This window comes from Mustela putorius, unplaced genomic scaffold (assembly GCF_011764305.1).
Source record: "Mustela putorius furo isolate JIRA1106 unplaced genomic scaffold, ASM1176430v1.1 tig00003890_pilon_pilon_pilon, whole genome shotgun sequence".
Taxonomy (NCBI): Eukaryota; Metazoa; Chordata; class Mammalia; order Carnivora; family Mustelidae; genus Mustela; species Mustela putorius.
Window position 1 is genome coordinate 1626009 of NW_025422039.1, and position 25143 is coordinate 1651151.

Below are 25143 nucleotides of genomic sequence, written 5' to 3' on the forward strand. Positions count from 1 at the left end.
GAGAATATGAGCACAGGGAGAAGAGAAGCAGACTCCTCTGGTAAGCAAGGAGCCCTGTGTGGGGCTCGATTCCAGGACCCTGAGATAGATGTGTAACCAGCTGAGCCACCCAGGAGCCCCTCTTTGTAGTTCTTTTTGTTCTTACAGTGCTTCCTACCAAGAAGTACAGTAAACTTGCAGTAGCCAAATAACTCCTGTGAAATAAACTCTATCTCCTGGTTACCAATTTGATATTTAATTGGATTTGTTTGTTGCTGGTTTTAGTGTATGTTTTTCCCCTTTGCCACCACCCCTTTTCTATGAAGCAAATATGTTTATTGGTTTCTCAGTTATCATTTGTGTGTGTGCAAATGCACATGTGTGCTGAGAAGTTCAGATTCAGGCAAATTGTGTGTAAATCTTACTCATTTTATCCAAAAAGAAAATATTTTTTGTACAAAAGGTAGCATATTGTATATGCTATTGTGTGCGGTCTTTTTTCTTTTAATGAAAGGTTTTTATTTTTATTTTATTTTTTAAATTTTATTTATTTGAGAGAGAGAGAGATGTAGACAGATAGTGAAAGAGCATGAGCAGGGCAGAGGGAGAGGGACAAACAGAGTCCTGGTTGAGCAGAGAGCCTGATGTAGGGCTCCACCCCAGGACGCTGGGATCATGACCTGAACCAAAGGCAGATGCTTAACCGACTGAGCCACCCAGGCAACCCTGTTTGTTTTGTTTTTTTTTCCCTTAAAATATTTTTAGGTCTGTCCAATCAGTGTGTGGTAAAACTATGGATAAAACCTTTTAAAAAAATAATTTTGAAAAGCTTTTAGTAACTTGATAATTATTTTCAATTGAAAATAATACCGAAATTAACTCAATAATGTGAAAGCAGCCGAAAGTGATGAAAAAAGATCTACAAAAAGGCACTGGATTTGGTGAATTTTGGATTGTACTTGAAGATCAAATGGGGTCCAGGAGTAGGTAGGTGGAGAACTTCAGGGAGGGTGTTGAAGGGAGTCTGGGGGGCAGATCAGCTTGGCTGTTTTGGAAGGTCCATCTCAGAAAAATCACGAGATTAGAGAGAGGAATAATGGTACTCAGGAAGAAATGAGGTCTGCCACTATTGACAAATGCATAGAAATGTAGATTGGTTGGTATTTTTTTGTTTTTTTTTTTTTTTTAGTTTGATGCAGATTCTTCTGGAGCACAGAAGTTTGTTTTTATGCTGACTACAGTATATAACATAAATAAATAGAATGGCATGCTAAATGTTGATTACCTTGATGGTGAATGAGGAAAACTTTCTACCTTAGTTCAGTATTACTAAGTCACAAATACCAAGGACTTGGAAGAGATCATTGTGGTTGGCTCAACCTAATCTTGTGGAGTAGGAAATTGAAGCCTGGAAAGATGAAGTCATGTCCAGGTTATACAACGGGATGGCGGCATAAGCCAGGTCTTAAATCTGGCTTCCTAATTCTTAATTGTATCTACTTTTCTCTATGCTGTGGTGCCTTTTGTAACAATGAAAACTGAGAAGTTGTGTAGCTTTTTTTGTTTTTATTTTGATACTTGGTTTTTGTCCCAAGGTAACTTCAGTTCTGATTTATAGTCTGTGGTTTTTGTTTTCATGTATGTGGGCCTAAATAGTGTAAATGTGGAAGTTACTTTTTTTTTTCCTTAATTTTTTTATGTACTTACTTTTAATGTACTAGGTAAAGAGATTTGAAAATTATTTTGCCATATAATTATTTTGAGATTTTTTTTGGCGGAATTAATTTTATGTACCTGTGTTTCTTAATTACACATGATGGTTTTTATAGATAAATACATTTGACATCCTTTTACTAGCATAGGTATAGTGATTTTTATAATCAGCTAATGTTTTTTACAACAAGTACATGTAGTTTGCATTGTTGTATATTTCAGATGTTTCCTTAACTTAAGTACTCAGATATTTATCCCAACATTATTGCTATGGGGGTTTCCCGCAGAAAGACTTGAAGGCGTATACAGGAACAATATTGATGATGTAGTAAGGTAAGAACTCTTAATTTTCTGTTGCAAATATTGATGTATTCATGCTATATTTTCATTTAGAGAAGATTTCTAAGTCTTAGAAAATGATGTGCTTTGTGATGTGAACTCTTTTTATTATGTTGGTGCTCTATCACTGCTTTTTTTGTTTGTTTAATGGACCTCAATGGGATACAGCTCATTTGATAAGAACTAACCTTTGACATGGTTAGGTGTATGTAATAGGATTTCCTGGATTCCTTTTAAGGCTTCTTACCAATTTAAGTCCTGGATTCAGTTACACTATGGTTTTTGTCTTTTATTTCACAATTGGCGATTAGATTTAATCCTTGAGTGTATTCAGTCACTTAAATTTATTCATTCTAAGGTAGAGATAACTGATACCATGTATTTTTTACATAGAACAGTTTATAATGGAGCATAAGTATACTAAACATTTGAAGAAGTAATTTGGTACAGAGGATCTGGACAGGAATTGTTGGGCAGACCAAGGCCTGACTTTGTCTCTTTTATAAACTTGCATGATTTTTTTAAGTGTAATTATTATCCAGCTTGAAACCGTATTTCTCAAGACTGATTTAAATAATTTTAACACATGTATAACCTAAGAGTATGTGATATATTTTATGAGAGAAGGAATTTGTTTCTGTTGTAGTCTTAATATATTTTCTCATTTCAAAGCAAAAAAATATATATGTATGAAACATCAGAAAATTTAATGGCTTTTAAATAAAGTTTTTAAAATTTTGGATTATTTTGTTTATCTTCTTAGAGAAATCTCTTTCTTGGAGACTTTCAATTTAAATATTTGATTAGAATTAATGTTATCTTGAATGGGAGAGCACTTTGTAAAGCATTATGCAAATGTAGAATCCTTATATAATTGAGTATATGAATTGTCTGTGTCCTTATTATGAGCTAGCTATAAGTTGTTTTGTTAAGTGGTTAATTTTTAACAATTTGCTTTGAACCAATGTATATATTTACATTTTGCAGTATTGAGTTGTGTCCAGTTGGACTGTTGTTGTGTTTAAATTGTTCAGAATTTTAAAATCAGTATCAGTATCTACAAAAAGTACAGAAAAAAAAGCAGACTACTTTTTTGTAGTTTTATTACAGTTAGAGGTACATGGGGCTGTCAGAAGTACTGTTTAAGAATTTGAAAGTAGGGAAATAAATGTGTCTTCTCATGGTTTGGCAGGACACAGTTGGAAGGATGCATAATATCAGATCCACGAGAGCAATAGCCTGATATGGCTCAATCAGTGATAATACACATCTACAGAAAACACAGTGGGTGATGGAAAACAGAATGACGGGTGTAAATTTTGCATCGAGAGAGATGGAGAATCTGGAAAATGAGCAGTGCATCTCCTGAAGTTCAGGAATGTTTATTAAGCCCCCTTAGGACCTAGATGAAATACCTTGCAGGTTGATCTGTTTTGATATTACTACTATATAATTCTGTATTCAACCAAGTACTACTTAACCAGATCAGATTAGTACTCATGTGGAAAAAGAGTATGAATACTATGGATAGAGGACAGGTTTTTGGGTCACTGTAAGGGCCTCCTTGTGGTGGGGTTTACCTGGGGTGCTTGCTCCCTTTGCTCTCTTCTGTGAATAAGTCACTGAAGCTGATTGATCATCTTTAAGTTACTGATAAAGTTCGGTTTCTGGATCAGCACATTTCATTTTCAGACCTTAGACTGATACTCTCACCAAGAAAATACTGTGCTACCAGTGCTTTGATCTTTCATCTTCCAACTTTGCAACTCCTGCCTTTAAGCCACTGAATTAAGATTCACAAATTTAATTTGTGAAATAATAACCAAAGTTGAAGTTTATTCTATCCACTTTAATGTATCTATTTTATCTAGCTTTTGTCTTTTTCAAATCTGTTATTCCTTAAAAAGATTTATGTGTATGGTTTGTTATTTAGCCAGTAGTTGCTTTAGCCAAATGATCTTGTCACCCTTTGGCAAGGGTGGTAGCCTGTAAATGACGAAGAATGATCTGCTGAGTAGAATAGCTAGGGCGTGCATGCCTGGCTTGTCTTGCCCTCCTGCTCCCCTCCAGTTTTGTGACTGGGGATATATATGACTATTGAGGCTTTCGTTGCCTTCATTTGCTCACTCCACTCCACTTCTTTTATGAGAAAAAGGAGGAACAGTCACCAGAAAGGTAGCTGTAGCTTTTCCCCTATGAATAAAATAATTTCCAAGAAGAGGATTAACTTCTCTAAGGGATTGGCTGTTTCTAATACCTAAATGATTCATTTCCTTGATTGGTTCCCACAATATGGGGGAAATAGTAGTAATAAGCAGTAGTGATTTCTTTTTGGTTCAAAGATGATAAAGTGATAATGAAAAGCGTGTCTTTTTATCTTCTTACAAGTTTTCTCATAAATGTATTTCCATTTGGATTTTCCTTTGCCCTATCTATTTGAATTTTTACTTCTCTAAATCCATGTTTTTTTCTATGATTTTCCCCCAAACAAGAAATATTGTTCCAGGTTCAGGTTTTGTTGGTGTTGTACATCTTTGCTCTGAGTAAAAGAAACTGAAATTGCAAATGCCTTTATGCTTAAATTATGCAGTATTAAACTGTTTTGGGATATGGATTGTTATGGCAATGTGAAATTTTATACTTAAGGTACTCAAGTAACAAATATTTAACTTCTCCTTTTGAGGTTACCTCCTAGGGTTAGGAATTAATGTAAAAAAATAGAAAGTGGGGGAGAAGTGAACCAAGTTGGAATTTTTTACTATCTTAACTGCAAATGTTAGGCTTAATAATCAGAATTGACATGTCAGGACAAGGACATTTCAACAAAGGAAGATGAAGAGCTAACTCTTCCCAGATTGTTTTTTCTTCTTTTCCTCTTATTCCTACCTTCTCTTCCCCTCCTTTATTGCCATTAAGCTCTTGCTCTGACCAGCTGGTAATTTGAAACAATGTTTTATTCAGATAATTGATTATTCTTGAATATGTGTGGGTAATCTTATCCCCCTGGGCTAATATTGAAATTACCCTAATTTATATGTTATCTGGTATAAATCTAAGCAGCCTTTAACAAAATGATGCATTATGTGTGTTTAACCGACATAGCTTAAGAACTGTACTTAATAAATCAGCCAAATGTAGGTTTAATAGAGGTGAACTGGCTTTCTTACTGCAGAACCTTTAATACACTACTATGCCTTGCAAATCTCCCAAGAATGAAATTTGAATATGCTGCTTTCCTTTTCCTTTTTCTTCCCCTCATTCTCCCTTCTCTCATTTCTTTTGTACCGTGTTAAAATAACATCTTTCTAAAACAGTGTTTCTTGGAGCACAATTTGGGAAGTGTTGAAAATGAAAAAAGATGCATCTAACAATATTTCCCCCTAGTCTGAAATCAGTATGAAGTAATTTACTTCCCCTTTTATTGGAAAGATTTTAGATGCGGTTAGATTCCCATATTTGTCATAAGAGAAGGCTTAGAGCTGAGCATTTGGATACATAGTGATTAAAAAAAAAAGACTTTATCCATTGTCTTCTATACTATCAGCTTTTTTGTTCATGTGTGTGTGTGTGTGTGTGTGTGTGTGTGTGTGTATTTGTATATATATATATCCTCCAACTTTCCTGTTTTATACATTCTTCCCAAAGAAATTGAAAATAATCTTCTCTTAATTATATGTCAATCTCTCAATCAGCCTTTTATTTATGTGTTAATGTCCGATAAAAAAGGAATTGTTTGTCTTCCCAACAATATCATTATTGGCTGTTCAGTTCCAAGAATTAAAAAGAGAGCATATAGAGGAAAGTGTCACACTAATTTAGAGGAAAGAGTATTGTTTCCATTCTCCATTTCAACAACTTTTGACTTCTCCTTTATACTGCCTTTCTTTTTCCTGCTTCCTTTTTTCTCTTTATTGTGGCAAAAATTATATAACATAAGATCAATCATTTTAAAGTGAACAATTCACTAACATTTAGTACCTTTCCAGTATTTTGTAACCACCACCTCTCTCAAGTCCCCAAACGTTTTTAATACCCCAAAAAGAAAAGCCTATACCCATTGGCTGCCTCCCACTTCTTTTGTTAGTTTTATTTCCTTACAAATAGCAGATCCTTGATAGATTTGACAGTGTTTATAGTATCTGCATCAATCTAGGATTGATAGTATCTGCATCAATCTTTTAGGATTTTAATAATAGGTAACACTTATTTTTCATTATTTCTGTTGTATAAGCTCTTTACATGTGTCATTTTATTAAAAATCTTTACAATTAACCTGTCCCCATTTCATATATGGTTTAAAAGAAGTTAATTTCCCCAAGTGCCATTGTGGGTAAGTAGTGAGCTGAGGGTCGAGTCTAGTCTGTGAGATTCCAAAGCTGATTGTCTCAGTAGCCATATCTATCAGAGGATGAAATGTCTTACCACATACATATGTACACCAGAATATGCCTATATAGGCATATTCCAGAAAATTTATTTAGGATTTGAGTTTCCAGGTTGAAAAAAAAGCTATAAAGTGCCAAGCACAACGAATGAAAACAGGCCAATACCAGGCAGTTATTACAAAATTTCTTTAAGAATATCAGAAATAATGAGAATGTCTCAAAAGCTTTTGGGATCATTTAGGAGGGATTAGGAATATATATGTCATCTAACTTCTCATAATCTAAGAATCTAATTTAAAGATGGAAGATGGAGGACTAGCGCTTTACAAGTTCTGCATTCAGCCTAGAGTTCTGTATCCAGCCAAACCATTAGTCAAGTGCAAAAGGAGGAAGGAAAGACCTTCAAGAACAAGAAAAAAAATATATCCACCATGCAACATTTCTTAGGAAATTCCTAGACCATGTGCCCTAACAAAATAAGAGAATAAACCATCAAAATAAAGAAAGGGGCTTTTTTTTTTTCTTTTTTTTTCTTTTTTTTTTTTTTTTTTTTTGAGAGAGGGGTCAGTGAGGGGGCAGAGGGGAGAGGAAGAGTCTTAAGCAGGCTCCATGCCCAACCCAGAGACTAATGCGGTGCTCCATCTAATATCCCTGAGATCAGAACTTGAGCTGAAGAGTCAGATGTTTGACCAACTGAGCCACCCAGGTGCCACTAAACTTTACCATTTTAACCATTTCTGAGTGTATACTTCAGTGGCCTTACGTACATTCATATTGTACAGCCTAAAACTTTTTTTTTCTCCTACCACACTGAAATGTTGTATGCATTAAATAGTAGCTCCCCCATTTTCTCTACTCTGAGCTCTTGGCAACCACTGTTCTACTTTCTGTGTCTGTGTATGTAACTATTCTGGGCACCTTATATAAGTGGAGTCATGCAGTCTTTGCATTTTTGTGACTGACTTAGCATAGCATGTGACTTCGTTTAGCATAATGTCTTCAAGGTGCACTCATGTTGTGGCCTATATTGGCCATGTTTTCTTCCCTTGTATGTATATAGCACATTCTGTTTATTCATCCATGGATGGACACTTGAGTTGCTTCTGCCTTTTGACTGTTGTAAATAATGCTGATATGAACATGGGTGTACCAGTATCTGCATCTTGCTGCTTTCAGTTCGTTTGGTTGTATACCCAGAAATGGAGTGGCTGGGTCAAATAGTGATTCTGTGTTTAATTTTTTGAGGAACTACCATATTGTTTCTCCCAGCAGCCGCATCATTTTTCATTCTCAGCAGCAAGAATAAATGTTCCAGTTTCACTACATCCTTGTCAACACTTGGTATTTTCTGAGCTTTTTTTTTCCTTATTCTTTTTTTTAAAGATTTTATTTATTTATTTGACAGACAGAGATCACAAGTAGGCAGAGAGGCAGGCAGAGAGAGGAGGAAGCAGGTCCCCTGCGGAGCAGAGAGCCTGACATGAGGCTCGATCCCAGGACCCTGGGATCATGACCTGAGCCGAAGGCAGAGGCTTTAACCCACTGAACCACTCAGGTGCCCCACTGCCCCACTTTTTTTTTGTTTTAATAGAGCCATCCTAATGGGTGTGAAGTTGGTATCTGTAACTTGAAGTCACACATGTCAGCTACAGAAGCAGAAACCTGAGAAACTTCCTTCTCTCTATGAGCCTTGGTAACTGACCTTTCCTGCAAAGCCCCTTCCCCAAAAGCAAGAGGAAAAGGACGGGGCATAAAGCACCCTTATTTTAGCTAGACTCTTTCTAAGATTTTTCCCATTCTTTACTTCTGGAGTATGATAGCTGATGATTGCTTTGTTTGCTGGGAACCAGCTCTCTAGGAAATTCGTGTTAGCCACTTGGCCACTCTCATGTACCCTGGTCCTCTGTTTTAAAAAATGAACAAATGCTAAAAGAAGGTTTTAGAAACAGAGGTATTTAAAATGTGCACACTGGACACATCAGTACTTCTAGCATACACACTTAGAATGACTGTAATTATCTTGAAACAACTTACAAAGTCTAAATTTGAGGTCTATGGTCTCCCTTCTTGGAAGGCCTATTTAAGCATCTGGTTGATTCAGTCTTATATTTCTCATCACCTAATAGGAGGCCTTCCATCTCTTTCCTCTTCTGTTCCTCTTTTAAATTTGAGTCTAGACAATATAGCTCAAGTTCCAGAGGAACCAGAAAAATGACCAATGATTTTCAGTTTTGGGGACTCTGATTTTTTGTGTATGATCTTTTTGCCGCATGATGATCTTTTTTTTCTTTTAATTGAAGTATAGTCAACATATATGTTATATTAGTTTCAGGTTTATAATGTAGTGATTGGAAAAATCTAACAAGTATAACTGCCATTTGTCACCATAGAATACTCTGACTTATATTCCCTTTCATCACCATGACTTATTCATTCCATAACTAACCTGTATCTCCTGCTCCCCGTCACCCATTTTTCCATTTTGTCCATAGCCATACCTGCTCCCTTTTGTATTTAAGGGTCTGTTTCTGCTTTTTTGTTTGTGTTTAAAAAAATTTTTTTCAGATTCTACATATAAGTGAAATCATATGGTATTTGTCTTTCTGTGACTGACTTACCCCCTTGCTTAAGGTAATACTCTATATCCATCCATGTTGCAAATGCAAAATTTCATTCCTTTTTAATGGCTGAGGTATAGTCCATTGTTTGTGTATCAATCATCTCTTTATTCATCTGTCATTGGACACTTGGGCTGCTTTCATAATTTGGACATTGTAAATAATGCTGCAGTAAACATAGGGGTATATGTATCATTTTGAATTAAAGTTTCTGTTTTTTCTTTGGTTATATATACTTATTAGTGGAATTACTGGATCATAAGGCAGTTCCACTTTTAATTTCCTGAGGAACCTCTGTACTGTTTTCCATAGTTGCTGCACCAATTCACATTCCCACTAACAGTACATAAGGGCTCCTTTTTTTCCACATTCTTAACCAATACTTGTTTCTTGTCTTTTGGACTCTAGACGTTTGGCAGTTGTAAGGTGGTAAGGTGGTAACCTCAGTGTGGTTTTAATTTGCACTTACATAATGATTAGTGATGTTGAACATCTTTTCATGGGCTTATTGCCCATTTGTTTATCTTTTTGGAGAAATGTTTAGCAGTTTGTGTTTTTGTTGTTGAGTTCTAGGAGTTCTTTATATATTCTGGATATTAATCCCTTATCAGATATGTGATTCGCAAATATTTTCTCCCATTCTCTTGCTTTGTTGATAGTGTTCTTGATGAACAAAAAGTTAAAAGTTTGATGCAGTACAGTACAATTTAACTATTTTTTGTTGTCTGCCTTTGGTGACGCATCCAAGAAATCATTGCTAAACTGGTATTATGAAGCTTTTTTCTTCTGTATTTCCTTTTAAGAGTTTTATAGTGTTTTGGTCTTTTTTGCTTAGATCATTAATCCATTTTAAGTAATTTTGACTATGTTTTAAGATAAGGGTCTAACTTAATGCTTTACATGTGGATATCCACTTTTCCCAACACCATTTGTTGAAAAGACCATCCTTTCCCCATTGAATGGTCTTTCCACACTTGTCAGAATTTTTGACCGTATATACAAGAGTTTATTTCTGGGTTCTCTATTGTAGTCAGTTGGCATACATGTCTGTTTTCATGCCAGTACAACACTTTGTATCTTTATGGTAGATTTTGAAATTAGTAATTGTGAGTCTTAAATCTTTGTTACTCTGATTCAAGAGTCTTTTGGCCATTGAGGGTTTTTGAGAGTCCATATGAATTTTAATGGAATTTTCTAGTTCTGCAAAAAAAAAAAAAAAAAAAAAAAAAAAAAAGTTTTGGGGATTTTTGAATGATATTAATCTGTAGATTTTGTTGGATGATATTGAAATATTAACAGTATCAGATTGGGGTGTCTTTCCATTTTTTTAGGTCTTTAATTTTTTTTTTTCAACAGTGTTTTATAGTTTTCTCTGTATATCACCTCCTTAATTAAGTTCTTTCCTAGATTCTCTTTTTTGGTGCTTATCATGGATGGAATTTTCCTTTTTGGATTGTTCATTGTCAGTGTATAGAAGTACAGCTGATTTTTGCACATTAATTTTGTATGCTGCTGCTTTGCTTAGTTTGTTTATTCTGATGTTTTTTTTTTTTTTTTTTTTTTTTGGTGTGGAATCTTTAAGGTACATGTAAAAACATATAGAACATGTCATCTGCAAACAGAGATAATTTTATTTCTTCCTTTTTAATATGGTTGCCTTTTTGGATAGAAGTAGCAAAACAGACTTCCTGTTTTGTTATTGACCTTAGAGGATAATTTTTGTCTTTTACCATCGCATGTCATGGTAGCTATAGGGTGTGGAGTTTTTCTTTTTAAATCGACTTTAGTTTTTGGAGCTATTTTACATTCACAGCTACATTCAATTCGAAGGTACAGAACTTTCCTGTATGCCCCCTGCCCTCACACATATATGGTCTCCTTCATTATCTTTGCCCTCTACCAGAGTGGTTTATTTGTTGTATTGATGAACCTGTACTGACATCATCATCAACAAAATCCGTAATTTCCATTAGGCTTCACTCTTGGTGTTGTGTGTTGTATGAGCTTGGAAAAATTTTTAATGACATGTATCCACCATCATAGTAACATACCTAGTGGGTTTCACTGCTCTAACAGTAGTCTGCAGTCTGCCTATTTGTCCCCTTTCCTCCCAGCCCAGCCACTGGCAACTGCTGATTTTTTTTTTACTGTCTCCATACTTCTGACTTTTCTATACTGTCATATAGGTGAAATCATCCAGTATGTAGCATACAAAAACTCTGGTACTATCCAATATGGCAATATATGAAAAAACCCCACAGCATGCAAAATGGTATGGCCACTTGGAAGACAGTTGGTAGTTTCTTAAAAAACTAAACATACTCCATAAAATCAAGCAGTTGTATCCCTTTGGGTAGTTACCCACAAGAGTTGCAAACTTATATTCACACAAGAATGGATGTCAAGTCTTTAATGCCTGGCTCCTAAATGAGGGAAAAGGGGGGAAATGAAGGGAAAAAATGGGCTCTGGATCTTTAAGTCCCCTGGAAGCCTTTTCCATCAGTGGGGATTTCAGCAGTGGTGGCCTGCTTCTGTGTGTGCAGGTGTGTAATCAGAAGCAGCAGCCAATGATCAGAACACAGATCACTGATATTTGGAGGACAAGGTCCCATAAGCTGGTGTAGGCTGTGCTAGGCATATGTGCATGGCTTCCTCCTGTTGCGAGGTGAGGGGGTGGGCACTGGGGTGGGTAGCTGCTACCATAGTGAGAGTTGAAATTGACTGAAATTAACTGTGATTTACTGTCTAAGCCTTTCCCTAGAAGCTGCAAGCTTTTGAATAGACTCCAGGATTCCAAAATAGTTACACTAGTCAGATTATGCCAGTACAATTCTTGTTTAGGTGGGGAGATGGATTCCTGGTGACTCCTACTTTGCCATCTTCCCTCAACTAATTTCTTATTACAAGTTTTTTTTATATCTTTGGGAATACGTGTTTATGTATTCCTTTGACAAAAATAATTTTAAAATGAACTTTGGCAGCTCATAGGAGTTATAGGAATTGAGGAAAGAAAAGACTTCTAAAAACTAAAGACTGTATTCTCACAGCTGTCTTTAATGAATTCAGATTATTATATATTGAAATTATTTGAAGTAAGGTATAGTGTGTCTTAAATTGTACTCTATTCCACATTTTGAGGGTATTACCTCTCTGCTCTTAAGTTTTTAGTCTACTTTCCAAGTTATCTGTAGTTAAATTTTCCCATTTCCCTTTGGAAAATGCTGTTTTCTTGCTTTTTTCCGCTTTTCCATTGTATCAAATTTATAAGGCAGTGAGCCAATTGTGGGCATGAAATCCTTGGGAGGAGAGAGGAGGAAGTGGGAGGGGCAGCCATGGTGAATGTTTTCCTAAGTAATATTCAAGTTCTTTGAGAGAACTTACCCTCCCCCCTTTTTAAAAATGCTGTGATATTTTCTCTTAAATAGATTGTTTATCCTCCTGCCAGTCTCACTGTTGGGCAAAGTGCTAGATAAGAAATTGTATAGTTCACATTATTAAAGGGAATACAAAAAGTATTTTACCAACCCTTAGTCAAAAAAAAAAAAAAAAAAACCCAAAAAAAACAAAAAAAAAAAACAAAAGCCAAAAAAAAGAACAGCTATAGGATAATAAATAAAAGAACAGAGTCAGAGTTCTGGGTTGCACATGATAGAAAGTAGCTCTAATTAAGCAGAAAAGAATTGTTTGAAAAATATTAGATAGCTCATAGGTAGAGAATCAGGTTTAGAAATTTTGCAGAAGCAAAAGACCATGCCTTGCTTTGAGGGAAGCAAGGCATGGTTAAGAGGTTACAATAAGGCAGTCTCTGCTTAGGACATGGCTGCTTGAAAACTTGCTATCCCGGGTACTGCTGCCTTGACTGCATGTTGTTGACTGTGCTTATAAGCTTTCAGCACTTCTGGAGCTTTCTTTTTCAGTGATCTGACTCCTTTGTCCCTTGCTATCACCACCTAGGATTCAGTGTCCAGAGTAGGAGGACCTAATTGGTGTTAGACTTGCACCCATGATGAGGAAGATAAGGAAGGGAATATTTGCTTCTCACTTTTTGAAATTCTCTCCAAATTAGAATGGTTGTGGATGCTGAAAAGCCTAAAGAGTACTAAAACCTCCTATAAAATTTCTCTTACTTCACACGTCCTATCCTCAGACTCTCTTCCCAAAGATACCTACAATTAAAACTTTCAGGTATTCTTTAAGAAACTGTTTTTTCTTCTTACATCCACTTTTTAAGAGAAATAGTTGGGGAACATAGTGCCTACTCTCTCTGCATCTTTTTTTTTTTTTTTTTTTTTTTTTTTTTTCCATTTACCATACTTAGGAATTTTCCATACTGACATGGAGATGGAACTGATTTTGTTATTGGCTTTTATTCCATTTTATGATCATTCCATAATAAACAGTCCCCTCCAATCCATATTAGGTTATTTCTTGTTTGTCACTATTGAAAACAGCACTCTAATAAACATTTTCTCACACATACCTTGGTGTCCTTTAACAGGTATTTACTGAAGGTAGATCCTTACCAGTGGAGCAGTGGAGTTTTTTTTTTCTCTTCTCCACAGTGGAATTTATTCTCACCAACATGTATGACAGCATCTTTCCCCCTTCAGTCTTGGCAAACAATATTATCAAACTTAAACTTTTTGTAATTTGTTGGGTAATTTGAGTTTTTATTGCATTTCTTTAATTGTGAGATTAAGCGACTTTGTGATCTTTTTTGGTCATATTTTTTTCCTTTTGGTTTGTACATGTATACTGACCCTATCTTCAGCATATTTAAAATTTTTTTTTCTTAATGATTTTTATGAACGCTTCAAAAATTAAGGAAGTTAGTGGTATTCTTTCTTAAGACAATTTTATACTGCCCTGCCTTGCTGGTCTTTTGAATTTTATGACTGTGAGATTCAGGTGAGGCTGTTACAGAGAGCTTGATGGATTATCTCTGTTTCAAATTATTGATTGCTAACTGTATGCTTTACTAATATGTCTAATCATGGAATGTCAAAGATTTTGTTAACGGTTGTTTGTTCAAGAATATTCTTTAAGAAATAACCTTGCTTAAATAGCAACTTGAAACAATTTTGATCCAGAAAAATGTCATGCATCCACCACTCTTGAGTTACTGAATCAGAGCAAACCTTCTCTTGGACAGAGACAATAGAATTGAAAGGGAATTTAGTGGCTCCTAAGCCTAGCCTTGCCTTTTCTCTCTCTTTCTTTCTTTCTTTCTTTCTTTCTTTCTTTCTTTCTTTCTGGAGTTCTGCTTATCCTCTGGCTCTAGTGTCATACGACTCTCTAATCTGTGCAGTTCTACCTTATTTAATGTCCTTTTTGGATCCAGACATTTTCCTCATTTCAAGCCTTTTCTTTTGTCTTTACTATTCTTATGTTCCTTTATATATGCTCTTTTGTATTCATCTAGGATTATTTCCCTTTTTTCCACTAGGATTATTTCCCTTCCCCCACCCCCGGTTGTAACCTTTTAAATCTGAACATTGTGAGTGAATTCTCTGCAACTGTATTGATTGGTTTTCTAAGATAATTTCTGTTCATTTGCCTTTTTTAAACTAGTATCGCTTGTGATTGTTTATACAGAATTTTAGTTTTTAAATTAGTCTCTCTGTAATCTTTCCTTTTGGATTTTGAGTTATGAATTCATAGCCTGTTATTTAAATGAAGCTTTTGAAATCCGTTTTACTGATCTGTATCATATCTAACTATGCCAGTATTTCCTTCCTTGTCTGACGTGAACTCTAAAATTATATGAACACTTTCTCCCTGTTTCCTGGCATTTCCACTGAAACTTGTTCCTCATTCTAGGTTAGAAATATGTCCAGAATTTTAGTTTTCTTCTTTATTGTATTAATCTACTAATAAAATTAATCAAACATACCAGGAATTTGTTAGAAAACTGCGTATGGTTGAAAATACTTTTTCATGGGTGCCTGGGTGGCTCAGTGGGTTAGGCCTCTGCCTTCAGCTCAGATCATAATCTCAGGGTTTTGTGATCGAGTCCCGCATTGGGCTCTCTGGTCAGCGGGGAGCCTGCTTCCTCTCTCTCTCTCTCTCTGTCTGCCTCTCTGCCTATTTGTGATCTCTGTCTGTCAAATAAATAAATAAAATATTAAAAAGAAAATAATACTTTGTCAATAGGTATTTTGACAGTTGTAAAGTCCCAGTAATTACTGTAACTTTCCTCTTTTAATTTTATGCTCTATTCCAAGAATGTTCCCATTTCCACTACCTTCCTAAGCATATGTATTGTGGTCTGTTGTGTTTTTTCAATGATCTCTGTGTTTTTAGACCTGTGCTGTCCAATATGTTAGCTATTAGCCACATGTAGCTATTTATGTTTAAATTAGTTAAGATAAATTTACTCATTAATGTTCATTTGCCTTAGTTTTCAATAGCTACATGCGGTTAGAGGCTTCTGTGCTGGACAGCATTGATACAGAACATTTTCATCACTGAGGAACGTCCTATAGGGCAGTGCTTTTTTTTTTTTTTTAAAAAGAATTATTTATTTATTGAAAAAGACACAGCAAGAGAGGGAACACAAGCAGGGGGAGTTGGAGAGGGAGAAGCAGGCTTCCTGCTGAGCAGGGAGCCTGATGCAGGGCTCTCAGTTCCAGGACCCTGGGATCATGACCTGAGCCCAAGGCAGATGCTTAATGACTGAGCCACCCAGGCACCCTGGACAGTGCTTTTCTGAATGTCATTTTGCTTTTCATTCTAAAAAGTTCTTACTCCTGAAGGTGATATACTTGTTGTATTTCTATCTCTGGTATTAAGCAAAATACATTTGAGATATTTTGACGTGGGTTGCATTTTACATGTTGGTAGTTGTAATCAGATTACTTTCAAATTCAACTTTATTGAGGTATAATTTATTTGCAGTAAAGTATATTCACAGTTAAGTGAATATACTTTAAGTGTACAGTTCAGGGAGTTTTGACATGTATATACATCCATGTAAACATCGCCACAGTCACGATTTAGAACATTTTTAGTGCCATAAAAGTTTTCTTCATGTCTCCCTATAGTCAGTCCCCCAGCCTTGATTCTGGGCAGTTTTCTAATTCTTCACTGTAGTTAAGTTTTGACTGTGTTAATATTTTATATAAATGCAGTTATAGAGTATGTACTTTTTTTTGGTTGGGTTTCTTAGTCTTTGCATAATTACCTTGGTTGTTGCTTATTTCAGTAATGACTTTTTTCTTTTTATTGCTGAATAGTATTCCACCGTATGGTTACGATATAATTTATTTATCCACTCACCTGTGATGGGCATTTGGGTTATTGTAAATTTAGGTCTATTATGAACAAAGCTGCTGTGAGCATTCATGGCCAAGACTTTTGTGGACATATATTTTTATGTCTTTTGGTTAAATGTCCATGAAAAGAATTTCTGGGTCATATGATATAATTACTGAAAGAAAAAAAGGTATATATATTTAGGTTAATGGAACAGAAGAGAGATTACAGGAAAACTCAGACATAGGTTGTTAGAAAAGATGATAGAGAATTCCACTGGGGACAGGATACTCATATTAACAAATGGTGTTGGAACAACTGAATATCAGTATGAAGACAATTACTTCTGATAATACAAAAAAATCTCATATTACATACAAATGGATATTGTAGATAGAAGTATAAAAGTAACATGTAAAACTATAAAACGAATAGATAAAAACAGAAGAAAATCTTTGTGAACTTTGATTTAGTCAGAGATTTCTTTCTTTTTTTTTTTTAAGATTTTATTTATTTATCAGAGAGAGGGGAGAGAGCAAGCACAGGCAGACAGAATGGCAGGCAGAGGCAGAGGAAGAAGCAGGCTCCCCGCCGAGCAAGGAGCCTGATGTGGGACTCGATCCCAGGAGCTGGAATCATGACCTGAGCCGAAGGCAGCTGCTTAACCAACTGAGCCACCCAGGCGTCCCGAGTCAGAGATTTCTTAGTACATAAGAAGTTAACCGGGTAAGAAAAAATTCACAAGCTGGACTTGATCAGCATTAAAAACTTCTGTTGTTTGAAAGACACCATTAGTAAAATTAAAAAACAAAAACAAAAACAGCAAATTTGGAAGAAGTACTCACAATGCATATATCCAAAGGACTTAAACTCAATGCAATAAAAGGATGATTTTAAAAAATTCATAAGAGGACAACCCCATAAAGAAAAGACAAAAAAAATCTTTTGAACATAAACTTTACAAAAGAAAATACTTAAATGATAAGTAAATATATTAAAATATATTCAAAATAAATCATTGGAGAAATGGAAATTAAAAGATAACGAGGCCCTGTTTCAAATTTTACTGGGATAGCTAAAACTTCAAGGGGTAATAATGCGTTGGCAAGGATATATAGCAATTGGAACTCTAATCCATGTTGGTAAAAGTGCAAAATGTTACAACTTCTTTGGAGAAGTGCTTGGCAGCTTTTAGTTCATAGTAATAGCTTTCTGAATTTTTTCACTGATAGCTCACTTCCTCTGCTGTTTCTTTTTCCTCTAGTTCTATTCCTCTTTTGAGAGAATAGATTTTCTTTCCTACTGGGGATCCTAGTCTTTGATCAGACTTTAATATAAAACTCTTTGTTTTGCTTTTGTGTTTAACTTGAAGTAATAGAGGAGAAGGCAGTACTGTGCAGGCAAGTGTTAAGATTGCATTTTTAACAGGATACTTTACTTGTATTGGATGTATAACTGATCTTAAGTTTGACAACCTAAAAATGAGTAGGATAAAAGAGTGTTTGGGGCTTGCCTGTGTTAATGGGATTAAGGCAGAGATGACTTACATATTAAAAAGAAAAACAACAACCCAATTTCATGTTTTAGTAGTAGCAATGGCAGCTGCAGGTATATTAGAGTTCTAAGAGCAAATTTTAATTTTTAAAAAAGATTTTATTTATTTATTTGACAGAGAGAGATCACAAGTAGGCAGAGAGGCAGGCAGAGAGAGAGAGGAGGAAGCAGGCTCCCTGCTGAGCAGAGAGCCCGATGCGGGCCTCGATCCCAGGACCCTGAGATCATGACCTGAGCCGAAGGCAGCGGCTTAACCCACTGAGCCACCCAGGCGCCCGCAAATTTTAATTTTTAAAAAAGATTTTATTTATTTATTTGAGAGAGAGAGAGAGAGAGAGATCACAAGCAGGCAGAGCAGCAGTCAGAGAGAGGGGGAAGCAGGGTCCCCGCTGAGCAGAGAGCCCGATGCAGGGCTTGATCCCAGGACCCTGAGATCATGACCTGGCCTGAAGGCAGAGGCTTAGCTTAACCTGCGGAGCCACCCAGGCACCGTATGAGCAAATTTTAATTTAACATGAATGCAGCAGAACTAAATAGGGTGCCAAATAATGAGTTAGCTACAGAAAAATGTAGCAAATAAGTAGTTATTTTTTTTCTTTTCAGATATGAATTTTTATTTTTTACCTATTTTTGGAATAGTAGTCTTTTCTGAATGGGATATCTTTAAAAAGGATTTGCTTCTGGGTTCTCCCAGACTTCTAGGAGCATTTGTTATTATGATTGTGGTTGTCAGTGCTACCCTGTAAATACAGTAGTAGTTGTCACAGAAGAGGTACTCAATAAATATTTGTAAGATGAATTTTTATCAATTCTCCAAGCATTTAAAAGTGATCAAATGCTCTAATAATATAAACTTTAGTAGCAGTATATATTGACAAGCAGATATACCAGTTCACTTTCAAGAAAGAGAATGACTCAGGCTTTCCAATAAAGCTTGAATTTAATTGTCTAGAATAGATTTAGTCTACATGAAGCCCTTCCGGTGGGTGGATTGATCAGTTAGCTGTTGAAACATGGAAAAAGATGGCCAGGCTTTAGCCAATGAACCTCAGATATTTTTGGCAAGACAATTCCTGTTGTAAAAATGGAGACATCAAAATGTCTTTGTTAGAAGTTGCTTTAACTAGCTTCTTTTCTTTGATTCCACATTTATTCAGCAGCACTATACTTTCAATTTTTGGTGGGTCTCCTTATGGAAATATATATTGAACTTGTCATAAAGATGTGGATAATTCCTGTGTCAGTTGGACTTTTTAAAGAAATTAATATATTGCTGTTATGGTCTTTATGATATTTATGTATCAGTCATATGACATGGGTTTGAATTTGTTTCTGAACGAAAGTACCATTCACTATACTGATAGGATTACATCTTACACAGAAGGTAGCGGATCAGACCCTGGACTGTCATAGTAACTTCACCAGAGTAGTAACAGAATTTCTGAGGCCTATAAAGAAAGTTTATCTTGTAACCCAGATTCCTCCCCCCCCTACCTTTATTGGAACAAGTTTATTAATTTGGTATAAGTGTGTAGAGCAGCTAGATTGAGTTTTTCATTTGTTTAATGTAATCTTGCATTCCTCACAATTGAACATTGTGTTTTATTTTGCCTGTAGTGTGCTCCAGTTTATATAGCAAGTATATGTAAACCTACATAGACTATATTTCATAAAAACATACTATAAGATCAAATTTAAAATTGCTTTATAATCACTGACTTTCTTAATTGTATTTAGTCGATTTACATTTAGTATAATTATTGAAATGTTTTGTTTACCATTTTTCTGTTTGTGTTTAGTTTGTTCAATACTCCTTTTTGTTCATTCATTCATTCATTATTCTCTTTCATTCCTCTTTTCCTCTACTCTTTGGGATTAATGGAATAATTTTAGATATTCCATTTTAATTCTGTTGACTTTCTAGATATATATATATATATATATATATATATATATATATATATATACACACACACATACATACACACACACATTTTAGAGGTTGTGCAATAAGGATTAGAAAACACACTTTTTAGTTTATTCTAGTCCTCTTAGAGTTGATATTGTAAGCATTAAATACTGTAAGAACCTTATAAAAGAAGAATTTATGTCTACCTATGTATTACATCCCAGAATACAGTGTTACTTTATTTGCTTTATACACTTGTATTTCAGAGAAAGGGAAGGAAAAAATGTTCTTTTACCTTTATTCCCATTATTCCCTTCAGCCTGAGGGGCAGGTCTGATGGCAACAAATTTTCTCTAGTTTTTTTATCTTTTTTTTAAGATTTATTTATTTATTTGAGAGAGAGCATGGGGGGAGAGGCAAAGGGAGAAGTAGAGAGAATCTTCAGACAGACTCTGCATTGAGTGCAGAGCCCGAAGTGGGGCTTTATCTCAGGACCCTGAGATCATGACCTGAGCTGAAACCAAGAGTTGGATGCTTAACCCATTGAGCCACTCAAGTCCCATTGTCTTTCACCTGTCCTTCTGAGACTCCAATAATACGGGTGATAAACTACTTTGTATTGTTACAGAGGTCACTGACGAGCTGTTCATTTTTTCAATTTCTTGTTTCTGTTCTTCAGATTAGATAATTACTACTAATTTGTTGTCAGATTCATATTTTTGTGTTCCAGCTAATATTTATGCATATCAAGCTGCCTCTACACATATTTATTATCTAAAGCATTTACCTACTTTATCTGCAAGTGCAAATTCAGTGAGTTAGGAATTCAGAATAGGCATGGTGGAATGGCTTGTTTTAGCTCCAAAATATCTGGAGTCTGGGACTCCCTGACTAGAAATGAGTTGGCAAATTGTGGCCAAATCATCTACAGGTGTTTTTTCACTCACATGTCTGGTAAATGCTGGCTGTTATCTGGATCTTCAGCCTGGCTATTGGCCAGCACCCCTCTACTTGGCCTTTCCTCCTCTGCTTGTGCTGTCAAATAAATAAATAAAAATTTAAAATATCCCAAAAAACCCAAACTGTTTCTCAAGGAGGACTGTTGTCATGTTAAAAAAAAAACCCAGGTTTCCATTTTTTTCTAATTCAAAAATAGTATATGAAAATATTTATTTTATGTAAACTAAAATATACTGTTCAAAAACAGTTGGATTTCTAAGCTCATCAGACTGACTTTCTGGAGGTAAAATAATTAATATATAACTTCGTCAATTTATACTCTTTTGGAAAATACAGTAGGACACTTTTTTTTTTTCCATTGGAAAGTAGTATATGCTTATGTTTTAACAGTTGCAGAAGTGTTGAAAGTGAATAGTGAAAACCTCCATCTCTCCCTGAAAACTTGTGATAACTGCTATGACTGTTTTGGTATTTCAGCCCCACTTAAGTGTGTGCAGGGCAGCCACATGTGAATCATGTTCCTTGGATTTGGGCTATAAGATGAGTGTTTCCTTATTTATACGATATTGGTTTGTATATTTGGATTCAACACTTAACAGTCCCAGACCCAAAATGTAACTAAAGGTGAATTGTTAGTCCCCCAAAATACCTTTTTCACTGCTCACATTTAAATTTTAGCTTTCTTGGAGAAAATTGTATTTTGCAGATCATTCTTGCTTACTCATTTCTCTCAAAAACAAAAACAAACAAACAAAAAACCCTTGGAGGAAAAGATACGGCAGATAGCAATGAGTTATGTTTTCTGAATTTTATAGTCACTGTCCTTCAAATAATTTGTTTTTGTTTGGGTTATCCCAGTTATCCTTAGCATTTATCGAAATTTCTAAATTTCTGACCATATTAAAATGCAAACTGAGAAAAAGCTGTAGAAGTATAAAGCTTCTGGAAGAAAGCATAGAGAATATCTTTGTGAACTCTAGGGGTAGGGAAAGAGTTCTCAGAAAGGATACAAAGTTGTAAACAAAAGAAATATTTGATATATTGGATTTTTATCAGAATTTTATTTTCCTTTTTTAAGATTCTATGTATTTATTGTTTGAGAGAGAGACTGAAAGAAAAGTGGAATGGGGGTACAGAGAGAGAAGCAGACTTCTTGTGGAGCAGGGAGCCCAACATGGGACTTGCTCCCAGGACCTGGAAATCATGTCCTGAGATGAAGGCAGACACTTAGCCAACTGAGCCACCCAGGTGCCTTTTATCGGAATTTTAAATTGTTGATTATCAAAACACATTATTAAGGAAAGGAAAAGGCAAGTCCTACATAAGGAGTAAATATTTATGTCAATACATATATGTGATAAAAGACTTTTACCCAGAATATATAAAACATCTATAAATCAATAATAAAAAGCCAGTTAATTCAATGGGGCGGGTGGTGGTGGTGGCTGGGGAATGAGCCAATGAGTTGAACAGACATTTTCAAAGAAGAAAGTATAAAAATAGCTAATAAATAAATGGAAATATGCTTAATATCATTAGTCATCAGGAAAAGGAAGTTGAAAAACCACAGTAAGGTACCACTTTGTACCTGTTGGGAAAGCTGTGATTAAAACTGACAGCACCAAATGTTGATGGGACTGTGGAGCAAATGGAACTCTTAAAATGCAGATAAGATTGTAAAATTGTATAACTGGTTTTGGAAAACTGTTTAGTACTTCTTTTTAAAGTTAAACATACACCTGCCCTATCTACCTTATGACCCAGCAACTCTACTTCTTAGTTATTATTTATTTACTCAAGGGAAATAAAAGTATGTGTCTCCAAAATTCTTGCACAAGAATATGTACTTATTCATAATAAACCCAAACTGTAAACATCCTAAATATCCATCAAAGGAGGATGTTTAAACAGATGATGGTGTAGTCATGCAGTGGAATCATTTTCCGAATAAAAGGAATCAACTATTGATGCATGTAACATGGATAAATCTGTAAAACATTACATTAAATGAAGGAAGCCATGTACAAAAGACTGCATCTTATATGGTCATATTTATATGAAGTTCAAGAATAAGGACAAATCTGTGGTAATATTAGCTGCCTGGGAGCTTAGTGGGGTTTGACTGCAAATAGGCATAAGGAATTTTCTGGAATGGTGGAATATTCTGTATTTTGATTGAGTTGGTTGTACACCTATGATCTCTTTCACTGTATGTAAATTTTATCTCACTTTGAACTGAAAATCCAAAAGTACAAATTGAGAAATGTTTAGGAATTGGGAAGATAAAGAGGGTACGAGAGACAAGAGTAGAAGGGTGTGTAGCACCACTTTTTTCTGTAGTAGGCTAAACTGAAGAATCCTAAAAAGTGACTCATACCTTAAATATTTAAAGAAAAGTACACCTGAAACATTAGGATGAAATTGTTCTCTGTGGTTTATTAACAACCACCACCAGAACCACAAAGTAGTGATTTTCCTTTGTTTCCCTTTGCCCCTTGGCAAGAGTTCTTAGTCTTTTTTTATGCCGTGTACCTTTTTGGCAGTCTGGTGGAGCTTATGGACCCCTTCTTAGCCCTTCTTAGAGTGATTTTAAATTAGGATTACAAATATACCTGTTACATTAATATTAGTCATTTGTTCTTGTTTTTGTTTTGCAGAAGAAAAAAGGTTAGAGATAATTGCAACCAGAGACTAGAACAACAGTAGAGAAAATCAGTGATCCTCTATACTTTTCCTTCATTAATAGAATACCACTTGTTTGCTGTGTACATGTTTTCCCAGAATGCCGATAGTAATTCTAGCTTCCCTTGTGGCTAGATTTGATAATGTGATAACTTATGATCTGTTGTTCTTAAGTAGAAATGATGAGTTCTTAAAGGAGGGGCCTATCCTTCTTTCCCTTCTCCAGTCTGCTTATACAAATATGATGGTGCACCATCGTAGACCTTGCACTGCCCGTCGTGCTGGCTGAGCATATGATGGAAGGGTCCTGGGTCCAGTCCTGTATGAAACAAATCTACCCAACCAGCTGTACACTACTGATCCTGGAATTTATGTGGGAGAGTAGTGTATTCAGTGTAATTAGTAGCATATTTGTTTATGAGCCCCTCCTCCCTCCACCTTCTTCTATTTCTCACAGCTAAACCTTATTCTCACTGATACAGTTACTCTAGTATTACTTTTGATGGCAGGGATAATAATTCATAAATAATTTTATCCCAGGGAAATAAGCACAATTTCAGGTACTACTTAATTCACGTTTTCTCAATACATTTAAATAAAAGATAATCTTGATAGGAGTGGGTATCAAGGAATGAAAACATGAAAGCATACCATTAAAAAAAAAAATAGTAGGGACCCAGAACCCTTAATGAAACATGGTCATGCAAGGAAAGAGCTTAGTCTGGAAACTGCTGAGTGGTTTATGGAATGAGGGCCTGACTCTGCAGAAATTAAGAGGAACCCATCTTGTCATACTAAGTCCATTAGAGAAGGTTTTGATGGTATAGGAGAAAGTCATTGTTATGTTTGTTTTGATTATAATAGTTCAGAAAATACTAAGAAACCAAATATGTGCTAGAATACTATAGTTAACACATTATATAAAATTTATAGTCTAATAACCTAATTCTTAAGTGTTGACAATAAGTAGTATTTTACCATTTGCAACTGTTTTAGTATGACATACGAATACAAATATATCATTTCAATTAGTGACAAAGTTATGAGTAATGATTGTGTGGCATGATATTTCACATCCAAATGTATGAACTCTCTTTCCTCTCTACCCAACCACACACATTTTCAGCCCTCTTTGTGTTTTTTGTTTTGTTTTTTTTATTAATGATTTTTATTTTATTTATTTGACAGAGAGAAATCACAAGTAGATGGAGAGGCAGGCAGAGAGAGAGAGAGAGAGGGAAGCCGTCTCCCTGCTGAGCAGAGAGCCCGATGCGGGACTCGATCCCAGGACCCTGAGATCATGACCTGAGCCGAAGGCAGCAGCTTAACCCACTGAGCCACCCAGGTGCCCCTTCAGCCCTCTTTGTAGTAGCTAAATTTGTAATTTTGGTTATATCAATTTTGGGTTTTATGTGATTATGACTAGATAAATGCAGTTTACAATTAAGTACTATAACTGTTTTTTCTGAGCATTTTATTTTCCCTGGAGGTAAAATTCTCTCTGTCTCTCTCTCTCTCTGTCTCTCTCAACTTCTTTAGTCTCTATGTTTTTAACTTCAGTTTATCTCTAAACTATATAAATCTCCTAACATGTTCAAGCCCATTGGGCATTAAATCGATTTTATCTTCTTTAGGAGCCTTCTGATCTACCGTGAGTTGGGTCAGTTGTTCCCTAGGTTTGCCTTATAGCTGTCTACTTCAGATGTTTCTTCACCATCATTCTGAGAATTCCCTTTTCCCCTTCTCATGA

General features: G+C 35.4%; 1 long non-coding RNA gene across 3 annotated transcripts in view; it reads left to right on the forward strand.

Moving 5' to 3' along the window:
• LOC123388170 overlaps nt 1-25143 on the forward strand; it is a 46029-nt gene that overhangs the window by 11494 nt on the left and 9392 nt on the right. Inside the window, exon 1 of one of the 3 annotated variants that reach the window (XR_006602729.1) lies at nt 21931-21959. The exons of 1 other annotated variant lie outside the window; for it this stretch is intronic. This is a non-coding gene — a long non-coding RNA (uncharacterized LOC123388170). Of the gene's footprint in view, nt 1-21930; nt 21960-24694; nt 24739-25143 lie in introns of those variants that run through there. One more of the 3 variants, XR_006602730.1, reaches the window with a different exon arrangement.